Source organism: Rosa chinensis, chromosome 6, assembly GCF_002994745.2.
Source record: "Rosa chinensis cultivar Old Blush chromosome 6, RchiOBHm-V2, whole genome shotgun sequence".
Classification (NCBI taxonomy): Eukaryota; Viridiplantae; Streptophyta; class Magnoliopsida; order Rosales; family Rosaceae; genus Rosa; species Rosa chinensis.
Window position 1 is genome coordinate 25664977 of NC_037093.1, and position 11475 is coordinate 25676451.

Sequence of the window (11475 nt, forward strand, 5' to 3'; positions counted from 1 at the left end):
TTTTAGTATAGAAATTTTCGGTTCGGTCTGAAGCCCGACCCGATTGCATTTTTTCAGTTCTGTCTCGGTCTTCAAATTTTCAGGGCCCGAAAGCCCGAACCGACCCGTATCTTTAGCATATGCCACAAGTCGCTCCATAATTGGGTGTTATAATAATATGTTAAATATTAAAAAATAAAAAATACACAACCCTAAAAGTCTAAAACACTCCTCCAGACTCCAGTCGTCTAAAACTCTAAAGTCTAAATTGACCTCAGCCTCCCTCTCTCCCTCTCTCAATGGTATCGACCATTTCAGCCCCAAATTATCAAAATCTGAAAACCCAGATTTGCAGCTGATCGAAATCTCCCTCTCAGTCCCTCCCTCTCCCCTCTCTTGAGTTGTCTATCTCTCTCTCTCCGTCCATTACCGGCTCCTACTCCAATCTCCGTCTCCAAAAATTGAAATCCTCCTCTGCTCCTCCGCGCCAGAACCACCACCACCACTTCTAGCAGCTCCAGATCGGCAGATCCTTCACTCAACCCATCCTTCACCAGAACCACCACCACCACTTCCAGAGCTCCAGAACAGCACCCAACCCATCCACCACACTCGCCGAAGGCAAATCCTCCGATTCTGAAAGGAATCCAGAATCAGAACCCTCTCCGGAACGATGTGCTGAGAAACCAGCAGCTCGGCGACGGCGTGGCACCGATCGGCCTGTTCCCACAAAAGACAAGGGGTTGGTCGATGGTTGCCCCGGATTTTCCGACGTCGGGTCTGGTCCGAACTCGAGCAGAAATGGAGCAGGAGGAGTCTGGTGGTGCTTGTCCTCCGATTGGTGAGTCGACTATGGAAATAGATGGTAGGTTGGACAGTGAGGTGCTTGGGGTGGGACCGGTGCAGAAACGCCGATGTTTTTCACTTCCGCCGGTGGTCGCCGGAGAGGTGGAGAGATTGAGGGATGTTCTGATTTCGGAAGGCCCAGATTCGACACGGGTATTGATGGCGATTGACATTTTGGGCCCGAAAAGCCTGAAAACCGAACCGGCCCGAATAAGTTCGGTTTCTGTCGGTTTTCAGTTTACAAAAAACCCGAACCGACAGTTTCGGGTTCGGTCTCGGTCTCACTGATTTTTGAGCCCGGCCCGACCCGAGCCCAGCCCTACTATGAACCGTAGTCGATTGAGTTCATATTTTTCAAAACAATTATTTATTTCTAAATAATATCCACAATTAAACACAAATCTTTGGAACTTCGGTTCATAAATGAACCATGTGCGATTTACTCACCTCTAATCCCGCTGCGTCTTGTTAACAGCTCAAAAAACGATTCACAATCGTCCACCAACTCAAACCGTCAATCACCTAGTTAGATACGATCTTAACTTAGCAAATCATTCATAAACCGCACATATACGACAATCCAACGGTCGGATTCTAATTTAATGTTGATCCAAAGGTATTATAGTAATTAAATGAAGATCCAACGGTCGGATCCTCACGGATCGCCCTTAGGATCATCCTCCAAAATTATCACGAAGATCCAACGGTCGGATCTTCCTGAATAGTCCTTCCAAATCACAATTTCACAATTAAACGAAGATCCAACGGTCGGATCTTCACCCGTGACCTCACAAAGTCATCGGGACAGTCATACGATCAACATATTAAAATTTGAAGCAAAACTGATGGTCAGATCTTCGCAGATCGTAAACCGAATATAAAACGTAAAAATTATAAATAGTAACGTCAAAACGTAAATTCACTATTTTACAACTTTTTGTAAAATAACCTTGTGATATATCAAAACGCTCGTAAGGATGCTTAGATCATCGTCCAGATAATATAAACTCAAAATATGGTCCGACGCGCCGCCTCAAGCGGCGGTCAGACGGTGGTCAACGCCGGTCAACTACCTCCGATGCAAAAGTCGTCAACTACAAACTTCTTCAAAATAAAAGGGTGATCAACTTTCATACCTGGAGCTAAGTCTGGTTCGGCCTAGATCGTCCTAGATCAAGCTTTGAAGTTGGATTAATCTCGTACGTCCGATCATATTCCAGATCGAATCAGGGACGTCGAAATCTTCAACTCGTGATCTTTCACTCCACACTCAAAATAGTCGTGCAAGGAGAATATGAGGATGATGAAAGGGAGGAGGAGATCACGAAAATGGGAAGGATCGGCCGAGGGGATGCTGGAAAATGGGTTTTTCGTCCAGGTTGGGTCGACGAAGGCTGGGGTGTCTTCGATCCAGGTATGGGGGCAGCGACGGGGCAAGAGGATGACGGGGGTCGACTGGACTCGGCGAGATGACCTCGGGGAGGGCCGGGTCGTCACCGGAGGACGCAGGGAAGTGGCCGGAGGAGGAGCAACGACGCTGCTGGTGTCGTGTCGGGTCAAGCGGTTCGGCCACGTGGGAGAGGAGAGCGAACGGAGAGTTTTGGGGCCAAAACGAAAAATTACAATTTTTCTGTCCTTAATGACAGAATTCGAATTTTTTTGGCTATTTATAGAAAAATCCCAATTTTTAAATATTCATAACTTAATCATACGAACTCCGAATATTGCGTTCCACATATGCACGAGATCGTATCGACGAGCTCTACAACTTTCATGCAGAAAGTTTCCCCAAATTTTGTACGTATAAAAAGTCAATTTCCAAGAGCCCCTAAATAACGTTCTTTTTCGAAAATAAAATCGTTCGAACTAATTCCACAACTTCTCCAAGCTTCGTACTCGCTCCCAAGACCGCGTAATCATTTCTAGAGAGCCACAAAATTTAATTTGAATTTTTCGGGGTATTACAAAAACAAAGACACAAACTTAGACTCAACCAAAATTTAAAGAAAGAAAGACTCAAACATTACAACATACAATGACTCTATTACCCTTCAACATTTTGTCTCAGAAATCTCTTACTTTCACAACATCAAGATTTGCACTCAACCAAGAATCAATGTTTAGGCATTCGAGAGTTAATTAAAATACATAATCCACACATACACAAGTAGGACTAGGTTGTAACAATGGTGATGGGGTGGAGCTCAGCATGTTTCAGACAAGTATGTTTCATATCCTCACAAGCTATATCCACTTTTTCTTCTCTCAGATCAAGGCAATGCTTAAAAGCTTATAATCACTCAATTATATGTGAGAGAACATATTTTAAGGTAATCAAATAGCTCACATATATATATGAAACGAAAGGCACTTTGTGAATATAATAATTTTTTCAAAGATCTCATGAAAGATATCAACTACTTGCACAGATGGACCCAAGCCATAGGTTCAACTCTTGTAACTCATCTCCACATCAAAGGTTGTCCCATCTTAAGGATCAAGAAGGTCTTATTAAAGGTTGTAATGGGGCCAAGGCTCAAGGTTTTAAGAAATGAAAGGTAAGGATTTAACAAAGTATCCTAAAAACCTAGTAGAGCTCATGTAGATGTAGAGACTTCTCGAAATCCACCAAGGCATAACATCACACCCATAAAGGCAAAATAAAAGGGCCTAATGTCCACTCTAAACTTCCCTTGAACTCTTGTGAATTGGACAAAGACCAAATTTTTCAATAGTGGGCCTTCAATTCAAAACAATCTCCAAACTCACCAAGTATGGGGGACTAGAATTCATAAACATTTTTTTTTCTTTTCTTTTTCTTTCCTAGCCGTACTCATTTTTTTTTTTTTCATTTTCTTTTTCACAGCTTTCACATATTTTTTTTCTTTTGATGGACAAGTCTACCCCCACACTTGAACTTTCACCTCTTCTCAATCTTCATTCTTACCACCAAATCCTCAAGTAAAGTCTCAAAAGATAGCTCCACTAAGTTTTTAGAACAAAAGGTAGGAGTGTAGCTATACTAAGGTTCAGGTTAAGGATTTTCAAGGTGATGAAAGAAAAGGCTTAATGTAGGCTCAAAGCGGTTTATCTAGGGGGGTCCCACGACGGGCACAAATGGGGACACATGCTTTTTTGGCAATGGTGGTAATTCCTAGGGTGCCTCTATCCTTTCCAGAATCAGGGCCATGTATTGATAAAACGTCTCAACAAGCACAAAAGCGAATTCTAGCATTCTCTAGTCCATCAAACTTAATCTATGGCAAGCAATCAATCAAATTAAGAATAATGAGATCATCAAAACATCCTCAAGAAAATAAGAATATATTTTTCATTTCACTTCAAGAAAAAGGGACATGGCTCAAATATCTCACATGGGCTTTTATGAAACAAAACTCATCCTAACATGCTCATATTCTGTACCAAGGTCACGAAATCCATATCCACTACACATGCATATATTTTTCATATATCTCAATTAACCAAAGAATACCATTTAAAATCATCTTAATATTGTGATCCTCTCTTAGCCATAATTTCAAAGATATTGAATCATCCTTGACAGTTAAGGGCATCCTATGACTCAAAGTTAAAACAAAAGACTAAGACTGAGGCCAAAAAGGTTTTGGACTATGGTTATTTCCTTTCTCCTTTCGGTAACTCCTTTGGAACATGACCAGGTGAAGAGGGGATCGATTTTGGCAGAGCTCAGCTCACTTGATTGACAGGGGACGAGACCCTTTGTCAGCACTTCTCGGATCCAAACTAGACCTTAGACATCACATCCCATCAGATGCGCCTACGATGAAGAAAGTATTTCACCCAAAAAATCATTTTGACTCAATAAATAAAAGCAACAAAATGTTTTAATTTTTGACATTTTTCGATTTTTTTGTATTTTCAATATATATGACTCAAGATAAAAGTATAAATCCCTTCCCCCACACTTAAATATTGCATTGTCCTCAATGTAATCAATCATAAGCATGCAATGGAACAATTAAGCATATAGGAATGGAATTTATGAAAAGACTACAAAAATAAAGGAGAAAATTGAAAAGTAAAAGAAATAGGGAAAGAGAAAGCAAATCTGTGTTATTGACTCCTTCACAGCTGCTTCTGAATTGGGTGGTTGCCTCCCAAGCAGCGCTTGAGTTTAAAGTCTTTCCGCCAGACGGTACCTCCACTAAATAAAGTTAGTGACTATACAATAAAGAAATACAAAAAATATAAACAAGTAACTATGAATTACAAACTACAAGTAAAATTAGCAAGTAAATTGTACAAAAGACACAAGTTAACACAAGTGAGTAGTATTTTTACAAGTGTTAATTTTTTTTTACCTTAGTGTATCACAACATTTTCTTTTTGTTATAAATATCATTGATATCGAATCTAATTCCAAGCGGTAAATTAAGTGGAGGTGCGGCCCAAGTATAGTCGCCTAAACACAAACTCCTTTTCAAATCCTTTAGGCAACCTTACTGAAATGGCCAGGTGGGGGAGGACGAACACGAGAGGAAAAATCCATTTTGGCATGAGCTACTCCCACATAGTGGTTTAGGCCCATTTGTAAGCACTTCTAGATTCAAAAACCCGTCATGAACGTTGTCCCCTTCCTAGACACCATTCCACATAGGCTATACTTACTAAGATGAAAAACATCATAAGTGTGAAGACAGTTCAACAAGTGTTAATAAAGGCCGCCCTCAACCTTAAGGGACCTGAGCTAGGTACCAATAAGGGGTTTAGGCCAATATTAACAAACGCGACTTCACCTATTCCATTCAATTTACAACTTACAATTAAAACTCATATTCAACAATATAAAAAAAAAAAACAACCTAGTTAATGTATACCAAGTTTCAAACAATTTATATACAACAATTATGAACAAAAACAAGTGATTTTTCAATCCCCGGCAACGGTGCCAAAAATTGATACGCCTAAAAGGAAGCGCACAATTTAACCCTAAAAATATCATTAGTAGTATAAGCAAGTAGGGATCGTTCTATTCCGGGGATTGAGGGTACACCTGTCATTGTAAAAACAAATTAATAAAAGTAAAAAGCATTATTTACAAAAATAAAACAAACACAAGGGGGTTTTAGGATTATTAAATTAAAAATTAAATAAATAAAATAAAGAAAATGTAAAAACATATATGCACGAGTGGAACGCAAGTAACAAAGATCAAAACCACAATCATATGCAAGAAATCCAATCATTATTCCTCTAGTTGATTTTCTATGTCATGAGAAAGAAGTTGACCATGTGAAACGTTAGAAAGCAAACGATTTCCCATTTTTTACTTTCCTTGAATAATTAATCTAAGTGAAAGCACCTAAAGCAATCCTATTGAACATGCAATCATAGTCTAGAAAGCTAGCTAATCAAGAACACATTCAACGCATGAAGAACAAAGAAAGGATGTCAACCAAAGTGCACAACCTAGTTATGAATAAGTTCACCTATTTGCAATCCTCCTTAATTGATTTCGACTTTTGTCCAAAGCCTTCACTACTTAAATTAGCTCCAATTACATGCATATATCCTAAGTTGGCCACCGAAGAACACATACATATAAAAGTTTTCTATAATCCAAAATCAATCAAGCAATCTCACATAAGCAACATATAAATCAACATATAAAAATCACAATTTTATTTCAAAACATATAAACAGGCTTTAAACTTTGCCCTTAACGTTATGTTAACTAGAATTCATAACTCTACAAAATCAAACAAAGGAAAACAAAAGAAAGTATGAAATACACCGTGAAAGATGGATGACATGGCCTTGAGACGAAGAACTCGAAGATCCTTGAAAGCAAGCAACCTTCTAGGGACGACCCAAGGGTAGATGGCGGATAGGATCTTGATGTATTGCATGACTTCTTCCCCTCCTTGCTTGAGACGCAGAGCTTCTGAAAACTAGAGAATGGAAAGAATTTTTCTGAATGAAGAGGTGTGTCTTGTGGTGTAGCATAGGGGGTTTATATAGGGGAAGGCAAGGCTTCATGAATTTAATTTCTAAGGAATTTTCTGGTTGCACCACACAGCTCCAACCAATGAATTAATGCCATGTCAGCTCTGCCATGTCACTCAACCAATCAAAAAGCTCCAAAATAAATCCATAATCTTTCCAAATATATTATTGCTGATTTTCCCAATATTTTATCTGATTTTATTCACCATTTTCGGCCAAATATCTAGGCATGAACCTAGACAATGTATCCGGACGCATTTTGGACCTTTTCTCCCTTAAATCTCTCCATGGCTTTATCCTTAACATCCTCCCCTTGATTTTCTCTTGATTTTCACATTAAAATTGCAGATTTTATTCTCTAATTTCAGCCAACATATCTTGAGGGAATTAAGGAACGAATCTGGACTTGTTTTGAATCTTTTCTTCCTTAAAATTCTCCCTTGATATTCTCCATGTAATCTCCTTGATTTTCCATGCAAAAATTAGATTTAATCTCCCAAAATATCTCCCACGTCATCTTGTTGTCTCCTAATGCCTTCAGATTTCCTAGCCTCATCAGGATTCCTGCGTTGACTGGGATTCCTAGTCGGACTAGGAAAACTCCATTTCTTCATTTCAGCTCATTTCAGCTCCATTTATTCCAAGGTACCTAGAAAATAAAAATTAAATTAAAAATTTATTTATTTAAGGAAATAACTAAGTAAAATATGAGGAAATAACTATTAAAATATCGCATTGAAATGATCATATCATAACTTGAGTAAATATATGCTTATGCATGTGTTTGGCTCCAATTTTCCTTGAGCTGGTCAACAGTCTCTTTTCTTGCGCGGGCGTGCCAACACCGTTCGGGTGCGGTCGTCGGGGGTGTCCCTTGACTTGACTTCTTTCAAGCGATTGTGGACGAGGAGAGCACCAACCTCGTCGTGGGATTCTTTGTGCCTCATGGCGAGGACTTTTGCTGAGCTTCTTCAAAATCACAATCGATACTCGATGTTGTAGATCGAGCAGAGCGGGAACCACTAGGAAGTGAGGAGAACTTGCTAAAGCGTGACTTTAGCTTGGCTGGAAGGTTTGGTGGCACTGACAGTCGGCTCTTGAGGAGACTAGGACTGGAATGTGACTACCAGTAAGAGCAGGAGAGGGTTGCTCTTAGAGAGGCTTGGATAATCTTAGAGATTGTTGTTGATGAATTGTCTGTTGAAGTGTTTCATTGTAACCTCTATTTATAGGCTACCATGCCAAAGTGGTTGGCCTTAAACAAATGATAGTGGAGCACTAATTGGAGATAAGAAATGATGAATTTTGGAGATAAGGAGATTAGGAGACACTAATTGGAGATAAGGAATGATGAATTTTGGAGATAAGGAAGCACTTTCGGTTCCTTTACTCCTTCAATTATATCTCCACCAAGAAATCATAATGGGCCTTCGACTTCTTCATATAAAATGATTCAAAATGAGTGTAGATCATTGTGGCAAATTTTCAGAGCTTTCTTCCATGTGGTTGGGCCGAAAATGCTGCTGGACTCCTTACAGGTCCAGTTTTCCAGTTTTGCGTCTGCAGAAAATTGGACTGATTGTTTGAAGGCTTTCCACTCATAACTAGCTCTGGAACTCTTCATAAGAAATGATCCTTGGGATGTCTATAATTAATCTGGACAGTTTTAACTCATTTGGATTTCATTTGATTAGTCTTCCGCCCCTCCTTCCTTGTTTAGCTTGGTTTCTCCTAGTCGAAGTAGGAAAATGTGCTAAAGTTGACTTTTCATTTCCATGCTTCCATCATTTCCTTTTCTTGCAGCTCGCATAATCTTCCATGGTAGGCTTTATTTAGACTCTAAATAATATATTTCAAACTGGTCGACAATATATAGCTTGAGCCACTGACATTGGCTCAATTTCTCCAAGACACGCCTTGTCAGGCCAAAATGCTCATTTTGGGTCTAAACAGCATGAGCCAATGAATCTGAGAGAAGAAAGAGGGTAACTGGTGAGGATTTGAGTCATAACTTGTTTGAAGCATGTTGAGATTAATATCACCAATGTTGCCCCCATGTCCTACATGTTTATATGTTAAGTTATATGTTTTTGTTGACTCTCGAATAAATGTTGGATTGATTCTTGGTTGTTGTGCTAATCTTGATGCCATGAAAGTATGAGATTTTTGAGACAAACTTTGAAAGGCTTACTGTGTTTCATTTCTTTAATTTGTTTTTTGTTTTGTGTCTTTGAGTTTTTAGTTTTTGTTGTTTTGCTCGAGGACAAGCAAAGTCTAAGTGTGGGGGTATTTGATGTGCTCATATTTTCCTATATTTCTTTGCCTCTTAATCTTAGTATTCATGCTTAGTCCTCCTTATTTCTAGTCATTTATGTTGTTATAGTATTTTTGTAGGTTTGTCTCATAAAGAGAAGAAAAGAAGCCAAAATGAGCTAACTAGGATTGAAAGACGCCCAGGTCCCAGAATCTGTCTGTGCAGAATACCCAACTTCACCGAATTACTGGGAGTTACCTAGATCGAATCAAACAATGACCCTTATATACATGGAAAGTTATGGATGTCTATTTTCTGGAGAATTTTACAGATCTCAATTTTGATACTTCTGGAGAAAGTTATGATTATTTGAGTGAAGATAGGTCGGACAAAAAATCTGCTTAGGAATTTACAACCATTCGTGGAGAACTCAAGTTCCGCTGCACAAGATGGTCAATCCTAATGTTTCAAGCAAGTTAATTCAGATGAGGATTCAATGATGAACTTATTCCTACTTCTACAAGAGATATTTCAAGGTTTTCCCATTCCAAATGAAGAAAGGAATCTATTCTCAAGTCTTACAAGGAAACATGAATCCAAAGATGAGAAGAAATCTTCTCTATATAAGGGAGCACAAATTTACATGAGAGAGAGAGTCTCGAGAGCACAATGTAGATGCCTAAGGAGCAGAGACGACTCATCCATCTTCCCCTTCTTTTCCCTTTCCATTCTTTTCATATTTTTCCTATGTTTTATTTAGTTATCTTTTGCTAAACCTTTTTCTAGGGTTAAGATGATGCCCTAGCATTATTGTTTATGCACTTTGATATTATATTGATGGATTTATAGTTTCTTTATGATGAATTCTTAGTCACCATTTGAATTGATGCTTTATGTTTAAGTTCTTTGATTGATCACCTTAGGGCTTTTCATCTAGTAATTAGAAGATGAATTTGAGGTGTACCTGCAATATAATTCAAATTAGCTTCTTGTGATTAAGAGTTGTGAATTACATTATTGTCGTACCTGAAGTAATGGTTTGCATGATTCTCTTGTTTTCTAGAACGTAATGAGTCCTATGTGTTACATTTATGCCGTACCTGGATAAACTGCATATTAGGATATACGACCTCTGCTGTACCTGGAGAGAATCATACACTTAAGGAAAGTTATGGTCTAAGTGCCGTACCTGGACTTAGATACGGGAATTGTCATTAAAAGGAACAAAAGAATCTGTTAATTACATTGAAACATAAATAGGATTGTTAGTGGTTGATTTCGAAACCCTAGGTTTTATCATTAATTGTTTGATTCTTTAATTCTCAAATTATTTGTTTATTGAAAAACCCAAAAATTAATATCTTCTTTTGCTTGATTGTTTATGTAATTTTGTGTTTGGATTAATTAGGTTAGGATTTAAATTGATTATCAATCCTTAGTTCGAACGACCTCATACCTGCACACTATACTAACGACGATTCGTGCGCTTGCGAGTTTTAATTAAAATTTCACAACATAGATCAGCCGATACTTATCCCTTGATTCGAAAATAATTATGCATCATTATCATAGCAATGGCAGCTTCAAACATATCATATATTAATTCTCTTTTTCTGAAAATATAGAAAAAGGGAGCATGTGCTCCAATATCAGCCATAAAATGACTGAGCCATATCAAATGAGAAGCTATACGATTCAACTCCAACATAGTTTTCCGATATAGTTGGCTCATTTAGGTACTTGGATATTTTCCAACTGTTACGGTCCAGAATTCTGATAATTCTTATGTCAGAATTCCGATAGTGATGACCCAGTTTGAGACTGTAAAGGACTGATCCAACTTCTTTAAGAAATCAGGTTGGGTCGAATATCTGGTCTTGGTTTAAAGAAACTGAAGGCAGCCGGCCATCTGCCAGGTTGTTGTTGTTCATAAAACTCTCTTGACCGCATGAGAGACTCGGCATTGCGAGTGAAGTCATCAAAGTATCATACTCAAAATCAGTTGGCAATAAGTGGAGATGTCCAACCGTACAAACTCTTAGGCAAATTTTTATTTGAAGTACACTTTGCGTTCTTAAATGGTCCTCGCGCCTGACACACTTTTCAAGCCAAACATAAAAAGTAAAATTTCTAGCTATTTCTTTATTACTTTTGTTAGTTTGTTGGTCAATTTTCCTTGGTTAAATTATTTTGAACATGGTGACATGTAGTAGAAGTAAAATTATTATTTTTATCCATATTTTTAACAGCACATTGGTAGCAGTCAAGGGACTTCTATTGGCCGGGTTGGATAAAATCAACAAGGGACAGGTTTGTAGCATAAACACTGGTAGCCAATTAGCCAAAGAAAAGCGTTGCACTTGCCCTTCGAATAACCGTGACTTGTGTAGAAATCTGAACACTTGCTC